General features: G+C 43.1%; 1 long non-coding RNA gene across 1 annotated transcript; it reads left to right on the forward strand.

The window, feature by feature from the left end:
* The first annotated feature begins 12,041 nt into the window (after window positions 1-12,041).
* LOC118772338 lies at window positions 12,042-13,347 on the forward strand. Its single transcript, XR_005004696.1, has 3 exons — window positions 12,042-12,100; window positions 12,264-12,367; window positions 13,305-13,347. It is a non-coding gene; the product is annotated as an uncharacterized LOC118772338 (long non-coding RNA).
* The last annotated feature ends 125 nt before the right edge of the window (window positions 13,348-13,472 follow it).

A 13,472-nucleotide genomic window follows, 5' to 3' on the forward strand; every position in this document is an offset into this window, starting at 1 on the left:
GCATTTTTCCCTGTATAATCTGTCATCACGGCTCATACCTGGAAGAAGTATAGACCAAGACTTAGAAAATATTTTACTTTGCTCTACCAGTTGATCAAGTGAGACCTTTGTGGGATAAGTCCAAAATTTCTCCTAGCAATTACGGATGTAGGGTTACGACAGCCTTGAAAATCCGGACTCTCCTCTAACAATTTTGTAATTAGGGTTGTAAGTACACAGTTTCCCCTTGAAAATACGGCATTAAGCCATATTTGTCCCTTCCAAATCTAGGTTTTCAAGGTAACAACTCTGCATTTTTCCCTAGCAATTGTGGATTTAGGGTTACGACAGGCCTTGAAAATCCACACTCTCCCCTAACAAATTTGTTATTAGGGTTGTAAGTGCATATTTTCCCCTTGAAAATACGGCATTAAGAAGGCATACTTGTCCCTTCAAAATTTAGAATTTCAAGGTAACAAGTCTGCATTTTTCCCTGTTTAATCTGTCATCACAGCTCATACCTGAAAGATGTATAAATCAAGACTTAGAAAATTTTTCATTTTGCTCTACCAGTTTATCAAGTGAGACCTATGTGTGATCAGTCCAAAATTTGTCCTAGCAATTACGGATTTAGGGTTACGACGGCATTGAAAATCCAGACTCTCCCCTACCAAATTTGTTATTAGGGTTGTAAGTACATATTTTCCCCTTGAAAATACGTCATTGAGAAGCCACACTTGTCCCTTCAAAATCTAGGTTTTCAAGGTAACAATTCTGGATTTTTCCCTAGCAATTGTGGATTTAGGGTTACAACAGCCTTGAAAATCCACACTCTCCCCTAACAATTTTGTTATTAGGGTTGTAAGTACATATTTTCCCCTTGAAAATACAGCATTGAGAAGCCGTACTTGTCCCTTCAAAATTTAGAATTTCAAGGTAACAAGTCTGCATTTTTCCCTGTATAATCTGTCATCACGGCTCATACCTGGAAGAAGTATAGACCAAGACTTAGAAAATATTTTACTTTGCTCTACCAGTTGATCAAGTGAGACCTTTGTGGGATAAGTCCAAAATTTCTCCTAGCAATTATGGATGTAGGGTTACGACAGCCTTGAAAATCCGGACTCTCCTCTAACAATTTTGTAATTAGGGTTGTAAGTACACAGTTTCCCCTTGAAAATACGGCATTAAGCCATATTTGTCCCTTCCAAATCTAGGTTTTCAAGGTAACAACTCTGCATTTTTCCCTAGCAATTGTGGATTTAGGGTTACGACGGCCTTGAAAATCCACACTCTCCCCTAACAAATTTGTTATTAGGGTTGTAAGTGCATATTTTCCCCTTGAAAATACGGCATTAAGAAGGCATACTTGTCCCTTCAAAATTTAGAATTTCAAGGTAACAAGTCTGCATTTTTCCCTGTTTAATCTGTCATCACAGCTCATACCTGAAAGATGTATAGATCAATACTTAGAAAATTTTTCACTTTGCTCTACCATTTGATCAAGTCAGACAGACTCTCTCCAATGAGGATGTGGCGACAGCTCAGGTGAAGTTAATCATAGTGGGACATTTGGCTAACTTGATCAGTGGTTTTCACTCCTATTTTGCTGACATGGATAAGAAATCTGCACAGCTGGATTGGGTGAGAAACCCATTTCTCTTGTCTGAAGCAAACAGAAGCAAGCTTCCTGTCACTCATCAGGAAAAACTGATAGAAGTAGCATCTGACCGTGGCCTGCAGATGAAGTTTGCTGCATCCACTCTCACACAGTTTTGGGTGTGTGTGAGGCAGGAGCACCCTGAGCTGGGACAGAAAGCTTTGGAGCAGCTGCTACCCTTTGCATCCACATATTTATGTGAGGCCTCCTTCTCAGCAATGATGCTGATAAAAACAAAGCAAAGAAACAGACTGTGCCTGGAGAAGAGCTTGATCACTGCAGTTGCCTCCCTGCCACCAAGAATGACAAAGATCCTCAGTGAGGTGCAAGCCCATATTTCTCACTAAAATGGACTGAGTACATTTTTCCTGTTCATAAATCACCACCTGTTACATACTGTTCAAATCTAATCAAATGTTCAATGCAAAGTGATTTAAGTGCAATCTTATTTTTTTGATCATAAAAGAGATAACATTATTTTTTGTGAGCAAATCTTTATTTAAGTTAATTTATTTTGTAAACAAAATATTATTTAGTTATGATTAAGTTATAGATTTATTTCTGTGAACACATTTTAGTTATTTATGTATATTTTTTATTTTGTACCATTACAGAGACCAATATAAATTAGCACTGTTTTGCATATTTGAGTTTTGACTGGTTTTATGCCTTCCTGGTGGTCACCGTCTTCTGTTTTTCTTTTTTGTTTCTACATGCAATGTTTGCAATATGAATGTATTTGTCAGGTTCACTGATATAAGTTGTTTGGCTTTAATAAATCAGACACTGATTTTACAGCACTGTACGTTTTTTTCTTCCAAAAATGTTTTGCCCGTCTCAGGGGGTACTTGACTAAAAATATATTTCTAAGGGGGTACATCACTGAAAAAAGTTTGAGAACCACTGGTCTAAGGTATACATACACTCGTGTGTCCACTGCTCTCCAGACCACTCTCAGACATCTTGATACATGTATGGCAACAAAATTAAAATTGATATGTTTATAAACCTAAAATCACCGATGACAGTGCCATTTTCAAACGTGTCCAGACATGTATAGTAGAAAGCAACCAAATTCAAAATAATTACTGTAGGCAATGTTAAGTCAATGGCAGGCCTCAAGGTAACATTTTCCTCCACAGATATAGGAAGCAAACGAGCTACGGCTTCCAAACATGGTGTTCACACTCTCTTATGAGAGGAGATGACATGTGCAAAAAATGAAGACCATGGTCCACCCTGGTGAATTTTGGCAAATTTTTGAAATAATTACTGTAGGCAATGTTAAGTCAATGGCAGGCCTCAAGGTAACATTACTCTCCACAGATATAGGAAGCAAATGAGCTAGGGCTTCCAAACTCGGCACACGCACTCTCTAGCGATGGGAGATGACACCCGTAAACAATGGAGACCATGCTTCTGTCTGGTGAATTTTGGCAAGTTTTTGGAAAAATTACTGTAGGCAATGTAAGTCAATGGGGATAGTAGGCCTAACGTGGAATCCGTAATTCAGAGGCAGTAAGACACCGTTCCTTAAAAAGCCAGATTTGTAAGAGCGTAATTAACCAGGCAAACCCTTAAATTACATAGAATAGAGGCAACTAGTACGCATTTTTAAGAATCTACATTTGTCTTTGAAATCCATATAACAAAGATGTACATGTTCAATGGCGCTCCCCTATTGGTGTTGGTTATAACTCGCCTTGTGTGCAAGCTACAGATCTGCTTCTGACATATGTTGACCCTCTTAGGGAGCCAACCCAAAATCTGGAGTTTTGGCCCAATCGGACCTTCTTAACTCGAATGGCGACCTTGTAAGCGTGTGCAAAACTGCACATTCTAGGGGGCGCTACAGGCCGTCCGTGGCAGCCAGCCGCCTGAAACTGAGGGGATCGTTTTGGCCTCCTGGACCGCTTTCGTGTGCCAAGTTTCGTGGTCCTCGGACTTTGGGGTGCTGATCTCATTTTTTCCACCCCACAAAAAATCACCTCCTGCCAGTATTAGAGTGCTGTGAGGCCTGTTTCCTTTTCGAGTGTCAGACCCAAAATGTTCGACGGACACACTTTTGGAGTATGTCACAGAGGGTCCCTGGACCTTCCCGGGCGTACATTGTAGGGTGCCTGCCTCCCTCCGTTCTCCCGGGAGATGCCGTCAAACATCGGGACATCCTATGGGAAATTTGAATGGGAGTATTGTCCAAACTTTGCAAGTTCGCAGATGCCAAAGGAAAAGAGATACCGCTCTCAAACTCGGCACACGCACTCTCTAGCAATGGGAGATGACACCCGTAAACAACGGAGACCGTGCTTCTCTCTGATGAATTTTGGCAAATTTTCAAAATGATTACTATATGCAATGTTAAGTCAATGGCAGGCCTCAACGTAACATTTCCCTCCACAGATATAGGAAGCAAATGAGCTAGGGCTTCCAAACATGGTGCTCACACTCTCTTATGAGAGGAGATGACATGTGCAAAAAATGAAGACCATGGTCCACCCTGGTGAATTTTGGCAAATTTTTGAAATAATTACTGTAGGCAATGTTAAGTCAATGGCAGGCCTCAAGGTAACATTACTCTCCACAGATATAGGAAGCAAATGAGCTAGGGCTTCCAAACCCGGCAAATGCACTCTTTAGCGACAGGAGATGACACCTGTAAAGGATGGAGACCGTGCTTCTCTCTGGTGAATTTTGGCAAATTTTTGAAATAATTACCTTAGGCAATGTAAGTCAATAGGGCCTAACTTGTAGTGTGTAATTCAAAGGGAGCAAGACAATGTTCCTTAAAATATCCTGAATTTTAAGGTCAACTAGACCTTGAAATCTTGGACATCCCGTAACTTTCCTATATGATCCACAATTGTAAGATCAGCTTACAATTCTGTCCTTACATTTCTGATGGTGGCTCATTACTCCCTCAAGTGGCCAAATCGTAGAATGCACCCAAATCGAAAGCTGTAATTTCCACTAGTAACCCTGGCCAAAACCCTAACTTTCCCTTACTAACCCTAATTAGGGTTAGGGTTAGGGTTAGGGTTAGGGTTAGGGTTAGGGTTAGGGTTAGGGTTAGGTTTTTTAGGGGCACTGTTTTAGTAGGCTTTTTTTTAAAAAAAACCAAAGCTCTCATTGCACGGGCCTGTTAGGTTAGGGTTAGAGTTGGGGTTAGGGTTGGGGTTGGGGTTAGGGTTGGGGTTAGGGTTGGGGTTAGGGTTGGGGTTGGGGTTAGGGTTGGGGTTAGGGTTGGGGTTGGGGTTGGGGTTGGGGTTAGGGTTGGGGTTGGGGTTAGGGTTTGGGTTAGGGTTGGGGTTAGGGTTGGGGTTAGGACTGAGCAGGCCCCATTGAGGTTAGGGGAGTGTTAATATAATTGTGGGGGGCCCCACTAGACCCAGCAGCAGGAAAGAAGAGAGCCGGAGGCCCAACGGACGCTGCAGCTGGTTTGGGGCCATAACATCAAGAGTAGGACAGCAGGTGAGGCGGCCAACTGTATATATTAAGTAGGTCCAGAGGGTGTAATGACTCCGGGAGGGGGAAACCAACCGCCCTATTAAAACTCCTTGTTCATCACATCACAGGTCAAGCGCACAACAATCATCCTGTCCTCTGGCTGTGATTCACTTACCCGGGAAAAGACTTCATCAAGCTTTCTTGGACATTGGAAGTGGGGCCTCTACATAAGTGCTAATGTATCGAAAGTGCTAAAAGTGAGGCATGCATATATAAAAAAAGGGGGACAATCATCATCAATCATCCAAGCAGGTAAGAAACCAAATCACACCACATTATAAAAGACACACTAAATAATTCATCCTGTGTCATTCTTTATTAGGTCTTCAAGTGCTATCAAAAGTCAGAGGATCCACTTCATTTCCAAGCCCAGGTAAGTATGAAGGAGAATCTTAAATCACTATAATTTTAACAATCAATAAAATAATAAATATAATAAATCTAAATAAATAATAAATATGATAAATATAACTATAAGTGCTTATTTTAAAACCAAAGCCTTAATTAAAACCTATTTTTTCGTATCCCTCCGGAGACAACCACCCCCCTCTCCCCTCACCCTATCTTTTCATTAAGTCCCCTAGGTGCCACCGTTCCCAGCCGCATTATCCATCTACGCTCCACCCTCCTCCTCCGTCCGCTGGTCCACGTGGGGTCCCCCTCCAGGCCACAAATCCTCAGACCAGAGAGGGGATGTAACTGGAAATGACTGGTGAGTATTGTCTGTATGTGATATCGTTTTATGTTGTACACGTGTTGTTTGAGTCGTGTTAGCAGGCTAGCTCGAGTTTCACCAACATATAATTTCCCACAGAGGCTACAAGTAATTAGATAAACCAAATTTTCTGAGTTCAAAGACATTGACCTCCATACTGGTGCTGAAGTGTTGCTGTATCTGTTTGTAATGTAAGTTAGGGGTGAGAAATACTCCTGATACGATGTGCTACAAGACTTGGGCTTAGAGGAAATTGCCGAACGCACCAGCATATCTTTCAGATTTTTGTTCCTTCTATAGGCCGCAATCATCCTAAAAGATTGCAATTGTGGAATATTTCTCTGTAGGCCCACAAAATTATGCTTAATTTTTGTGGCCAAGGTCTTATTTGATTCTGTAAAAGTGACAATTAATGGAACCAGTTTATTGTTATGTTCATTCCTTTTCGTCGTTAACTCTTTTAGAGTCTCTGTTTTTGTATATCTTAGGAATCTTTTGGAGTACCCCCTCCGCCGCAGGACTGAAAACAAGGTTGTGGTAGCCGCCTCAAAGTCACTCCGAAGGGAACATATTTTATGAAACCTGAGGACTTGAGACTTCACCAGTCCCTTGAAGGTATGTTTTGGATGGTGACTGTGTTTATGTAATAATGCGTGTGTGTCTGTGTCCTTGAAATAAACCTTGGTTAGTAACTGTCTATGGGTTGTGTGTGTGGAAGAAGAGAAGAAAACAGTGGTATCGAGGAAGTTGACCGACTCCCGCTCCAACGTATACTTCAATTTAATGGAAGGATGGTGAGTATTAAGGATCTGGAAAAACTGTTCAAAATCATGGAGACTATGCGTCCATACTCCAAATATGTCATCGAGATATCTGTAATAGGCCATGGGCAAGAAGGGGCACTTAGCCAAGGCCGCCGTTTCCCATTCCGCCATATAGATGTCTGCATAGGCCGGTGCAAACTTCTTACCCATGGCTGTTCCCGATATCTGCAGGTAAAATTTGTCATTAAACATAAAATCATTCTTTGTTAAGCTGATGTGTAATAAACGGATGAGATGTTCATCTGGTCTGGAGGGGTCCGGGTTACGTGAAAATATATTTCTTACCGCCTGCAGCCCCGCCTCCGTGTCAATGTTAGTGTACAGACTTTCCACATCTATAGTAAAAAGGTAAGCATTACTAGGTGCCTGTACCTGTTTGATCCTCTCCAGGAAATCATACGTATCTTTTAAATAACTTACATGCTGATGAGACAGGGGATTCAAATAAAAATCAATATATTGTGCTATGTTATAGGACTCGCTCCCACAATCGGACACAATTGGCCGTCCAGGCGGGACCTGAAAAGGGACCGTCCATGCCTCCGGTTCTTTATGGATTTTTGGCAGTAAGTAAAATATTCTGTTTCTAGGTGTATCTAGTCCCATAAGAAAATTCCTCTGTTTCTGATTGATGTACTTTTCATGATATAAATCCTGTACAATATTACATATTTCTTTCTGTGTTCTTGATTGCAATGATTCTGATATGGCTATATAATGTTTTGAATTAGATAATTGCCGATTGGCTTCTAATAGGTACTGCTGTTTGTCCATGATAACAATTTTCGAACCTTTATCTGCTGGCTTGATAACAATATCTTTGTTCCTTTTCAGGTCACTAAGTGCTTGCCTCTGGGAAGGGGTGAGATTGTCTGCTCGGGTATGAAGGTGAGTATGTTCATTAATTACTATTTTATCTCTTTGAATTAATTGTTTTATGTGTGGATCTACTTGTGTAATCTCCGGTTCCCAGGTAGATGGAGATGTGAACGGTATGTGTTCTCTATCAATTTCATAATCAAAATGGCTCAACAGTTTGATTTTTCTGTGGTAGGCATGGAGGTCCCTCTGGAGGTCCCGGCGTCCGTCCTGCTTAGGGAGTGGAATGAAGGTGAGTCCTTTTTCAAGCAGCTCAACTTGGGCCTGTGTGAGCTGAAAGGTAAGCGATAAATTTAAAACATTGGAATGATCAACAATGGGGGGAGGCCTGTGCCGCGTGTCCCCCTCTATAAGTTTAACTGGCGGCACCAGTGACTCCATATTTTGTTAGCTGTAGCCGGAGTCCAATGAATATTATCTCCTGTCGTAAAAAAAGAACTACTATGAATTTCCAATAGAGGTGTGCAATAAGTTGCAATATATTTGTTGATTAAAGTCAAGTTAGTTTTCTGTACTGCAGTTAAATTTGTAGAAAACATGATAATAGGTACAAACACCGATGCATTCGGGAAAACCTTTTCAGTAGTCTTGAGTAGCTGCTGCAACTGCTTAATCGCTGTCTTTCTCGGGTCTTGATCTTTATTATTTATGCCCAATGAAAGTATTACCTTCTGTGTTGCAGGGGATTCAGGGCAGCCTCTCAGTACACCATTAATATGATAGAACGTAGCCCCAGGATAGCTTTCAATTTGTACTAAGTTATTGGTAAAAGAAGGGATCCGTTTTAGATTTGAATCTCCAATGAAAATAATTGGTTTCTTCGCTGTAAAATGCCACTCTTGGATCTTTTTATCTGTTCTGGGATGAACATTTGGATAAAAAAGAGTGGTCCCTTTCGGGGTCACCTCAGTTTTTATGGTAGGTGAGGGCTCAGAACGGGGTTTTATCATGGGGTTATTCCCTTTATTGGCCCCTTTCATCATGTAACCTCCCTCACCCATGTTAGGTGACCTAGGAAGGGGCTCCCCAACCGTGACTATCAGTGGAGCTGGAGGCTGACCCTGGATCCCCTCAACTGGATTGGACCTGGTAGGAGATGGAAAAGGCACAATCATGTCATCTGGGCAAGTGCTAACATTACTTTTTCTCCTCTGTAGGTTAGCTGCCCCGGGAGAAATTAGCGGTGAATAAATTGGTCCTGCTGCCCCCTGGTAAACCTCCCTTTCCTTTGTTCGATCCTTATCAGGTTCAGTCAAAATTAGGGGGTCAGGGTTATGGATGTCTGCTTGTACTACTACTGTTGTTTTTCTTTTTTGCAGGACACTCGGCTGGAGCGCAAGCGGCGTGACTACAGGTAAGTGCTCATTCGCAATTGATGTCAATGTGTTTGTCATATTATTGTCTGTAATTTCTACCTGTCCTACAGGAGGCGCTGGACTGGACAAGGAGCTGGGAGCCGGCAACCCCGGTGTAAGCGCGTGGACTGAGGTAAGTACAACCATGGCCCCGGGCCTGCATGTCTGCATGTCGGTCCCTAGGGGTCCCTGTCCTGAAGTTAAGTCTACGGGCCTGCAGGTGGGGTTAGGGTTAGGGTTAGGGTTAGGGTTAGGGTTAGGGTTAGGGTTAGGGTTAGGGTTAGGGTGTTTTGTTTTATATCGTTTTTAAGAAAAAGGAGCACAAAGCTCTTCAGTGCTCTGGCCTATTGTATCTTCCCTTGGGGTTGTACCTGTTCTTGGGGTCCCAACTGGAGTTTAGGGTTAGAGTTAGGGCCACGGTTGCAGTCCAGGCCCAATTTAAGGTTGGGGTCAGGGTTGGGGTTAGGGCCCCGGTTAGGGTCAGGGCCCAGATTAGGGTTGGGGTCCACAGTAGGATTAGGGCCAAAACAGCTAGGGCCCCAGTTAGGGTTGGGATTAGGGCCCCGATTAGAGTTAGGGCCCCAGTTAGGGTTGGGGTTAGCATTAGGGTTAGGGCCCCAATTAGGGTTAGGGTTGGCCTTAGGGTCGGAGCCATGATAGTCAGGGCCCCAGTTAGGGTTGGGGTAAGGGTTGGGGTTAGGGTTGGGGTTGGGGTTAGGGCCAAGATTAGGGTCAGGGCCCTAGTTAGGGTTGGGATTAGAATTGGGGTTGGTGCTGCTGCTGTCAGGGCCCCAGTTAGGGTTGGGGTCAGGGTTGGGGTTAGGGCCTCGATTAGAGTCAGGGCCCCAAACCAGGTTGGGGTCAGGGTTGGGGTCGGGGCCACAGGTGTGGTCAAGATCTAAGTTTGGGTTGGGGTTAGGGCTGGAGTTGGGGTCAGGGCCTAGATTGGGTTCAGAGTCAGGCCAGGATGGGAAGGCCGTACCTCCCCCGGGTGGCAGCAAGGGAAGAGGAAACAATTATATAAATAATTCATCTATATGCGGGCTCCAGGGCGAGAGGCGGCCATACAAGTGCTGCTGTCAAAAATAAGTGCTTAAAAGACATGCATAATGAAATCAACCAATTCACACACACATATATAAGATAAGGAAAAGACAAAGAAGGCTTTATTCACATGATTAGTGACCAATTCATCAAAAAAAACCAAAGGTAAATTAATTCATTGTTGCCTCTCTCCTGGCCCCCCCCTATATAAAGTGCTAATCCCCCCTCTCCCCACTTCACCACCAGGAGGAGCCCCACCTCCCCATCCTACCCCCTCCTTTCATTAAGCCCCAAGGGTGCAATTGTTCTTAACTTCATTATCCACACTCTTTCCCTCATTCTCCTCTCCCCATTGGACCACCCGGGATTACTTTCCAAGCCCGACACTTTTAGACCCGAAACCGGATGAATTTGAAAATGACTGGTAAGTTCAGTCTGTAGATGAAATCTTTGGATGTTATATAAGTGCTGTTTTAGCCGTGTTGCTATGGTATGCTGCGTCTCTCCTATATAAAGTTTGCCACAGGTGTTGCAGGTAATTGCGTAAATCACACTTCTGTCTGTAATTGATATCCTTTTCCAGACTGGTGCTCCCTCCCCACTGTATTTATTTACCAGATAAGAACTGTGTTGAAAATATCTACGGACCCATAATTGTGAGTTATCTCTATTCGACGGTACTCTTGAGCGTACCATCAGGTCCTTTAAATTCTTGTTCCTCCTGAAGGCCGCAATTATTCTATATGGCTGAAGTGCCGGTAATTGATTCTGCACATTCCTAAAGTTGTTCCTAATTTTTGAAATCAACGTTTTATTGGACTCCGAATAGGTGGTGATAAAGGGAATGATGTTCGTTTCTTCCTTCCTTTGCACCTGGGCCAAGCCTTTTAAAACTTCAGCTTTTGCATATCTTAATAGCCTCTTTGAGTACCCCCTGCCTCGCAGCGCTTTAAACAGCGTCGTCGTTGCGATTTCAAAATCCTCCTGGAAGGTACATATTCTATGAAATCTGAGTATCTGTGATTTAACTAGGCCTTTAAATGTATGTTTAGGGTGATAACTCTGTTTATGTAGCAAGGCATGAGTATCCGTACTTTTGAAATAAACTTTCGTGGCCAATTTGCTATTAGCCGACTGTTGCGCAGTAAAGAAAACCGTGGTGTCTAAGAAGTTCACGGATTTTGAATCCAGTTCATATTTCAACTTTATTGAAGGATGGTGCGTATTCAATATCTGAAAAAATTCTCCAAATTCTTCCAAACTGTAAGGCCAGATACCAAAAATATCATCCAGATATCGGTAGTAGGCCACGGGCAAGAGTGGGCATTTAGCCAACGCCTCCGCTTCCCATTCGGCCATATAGATGTCTGCGTAGGCTGGGGCGAACTTCTTACCCATGGCCGTTCCCGATATCTGTAAGTAATGTTTGTCATTAAAAATGAAATCATTTTTTGTAAGGCTGATATGCAGAAGCTGAAGTAATTGTTCGTCTGGTCGCGCAGGATCCGGATTTCTACCAAGTACGTTACTCACCGCTTGTAACCCAGCCTCTGTGTCTATGTTAGTATATAGGCTATCCACATCTATTGTAAACAGATATGTGTTAGGGGTTACCGTTATGCTCTTAATCTTGTGCAGGAAATCGTACGTGTCCTTGATGTAACTCGGATGTCCATGCGCTAAAGGATTCAAGTAGTGATCAATATACTGTGCGATGTTATATGATTCACTCTCACAGTCCGATACGATGGGGCGCCCCGGCGGGACCTCTCCAGGGACCGTCCATGTCCTCGGATCTTTGTGGATCTTGGGTAATAAATAGAAGATTCTGTTTCTAGGTGTGTTTGGACCTAACAAGAAATCGCGCTGTTTACGATTGATGTATTTCTTGTAGTACAAATCCTGTATTATAGTATGAATTTCTTTTTGTGTTTGTGTTTGTAAAGATACTGGAACCGACATATAATGTTTAGTATTGGAAAGTTGTCGGTTTGCTTCCAATAGATATTGTTGCTTATCCATAATGACTATTTTTGAACCCTTATCCGCAGGTTTAATGATTATCTCTCTATTCTGACAGAGTTCCCTAATGGCTGCTCTCTGTACAGTAGAGAGATTATCTGTACGGGCTATGGAATAGGTATGTGACTTTGCTGTTATTAAGTCCTTCCGTATTAACTGTCTGATAACAGGGTTCACTTGTGCAGTTTCCGGCTCCCAATATGATGGGAGGATAAATGGTGTCTGTTCTGTCTGTGTATCTGAACCAAAATAATCTAACAATTTTATTCTTCTATGAAAAGCATGGACGTCCCTCCAGAGGTCCCGCCGGATATCTTGGTTGGGGAGAGGAATAAAAGTTAGGCCTCTCTCCAACACTTCCACCTGTGCCTCGGAAAGCTGAAAAGTAAGTGATAGGTTAAGCACATTACTGTGTTCCAAGCGTTGGGGAGATCGTGACCGCTTCTCCCCCCCTAGAAGTTTAACTGCCGGCACCAGTGCTGAAATATCCTATTTGCCGTGGTTGGAGTCCAGTGAATGTTATCACCTGTAGTGAAGAAGGAACTGTTGTGTATCTCCAATAAAGGTGTGCAGTACGTGGCAACATATTTATTGATTATAGTTAAGTTAGACTTCTGCAGCTCTGTTAAGTTGGGAGAAAACATAATCACAGGCACAAACAACGTTGCATTTGGAAAAACTCTCTGTGCTGTGTTAAGTAATTGCTGTAACTGTTTGATTGCTGTTTTTCTAGGATCCTGATCTTTATTGTTGATCCCCAAAGAAAAAATCACTTTTTGCGTGGACTGGAAGACTGGGCAGTTTTTGAGCACGCCATTAATGTGGTAGAATGTGGCGCCTGGATAACTATCAATTTGAATTTGTTCGTTCTTAAATGAGGGAATTCTTTTCAAATTTGAATCACCAATGAAAATTATTGGCTTCTCTGCTATAAAGCGCCAGTCATAGAGTTTGCGATCTGACCGTGGGTGACCCCTGGGGTAGAAAATAGGCTCTCTCTCCGAGGCCGTGTCTCTTAGGGTTTGAGGGGAGGACTCAGATTGGGGTCGATTCATGGGATTTTGCCCTTTATTTGCCCCTTTCATCATGTCCTGTGCCTCCCCCAGAGTCACGGATTCAGAGAGAGGCTCACCCCGCGGGGGTAAGTGCTGTGCCGGAGACTGGACATCGGTCTGTCTGGTTGAACTAGACCTGCCTGTGGGCGATAAAACCAAAATCCTGTCATTTGTACGTATACTGACATTACTCTGTTTTCCCAAAATAACAGATGCTGCAGAAGCATTTTCCGGCAAAGTGATTTGATTATCTCGTTTCTGAACCAGGTCCACCTCTTCGCCGCCCCCTGCCCGGACTCCCCCGCATGCCCCAGAAGTGGCAGGTGAGTCTAAGCCCGTGTGGGACGGTGTAATATCAAGTACCTGTAAAGCTGTATCAAACTGAAATTGTTCTATATCTCCCAGGGTGGCCCCATTGTCAGCTTTAAGGCCCAT

This window comes from Megalops cyprinoides, unplaced genomic scaffold (assembly GCF_013368585.1).
Source record: "Megalops cyprinoides isolate fMegCyp1 unplaced genomic scaffold, fMegCyp1.pri scaffold_79_arrow_ctg1, whole genome shotgun sequence".
Lineage (NCBI taxonomy): Eukaryota > Metazoa > Chordata > Actinopteri > Elopiformes > Megalopidae > Megalops > Megalops cyprinoides.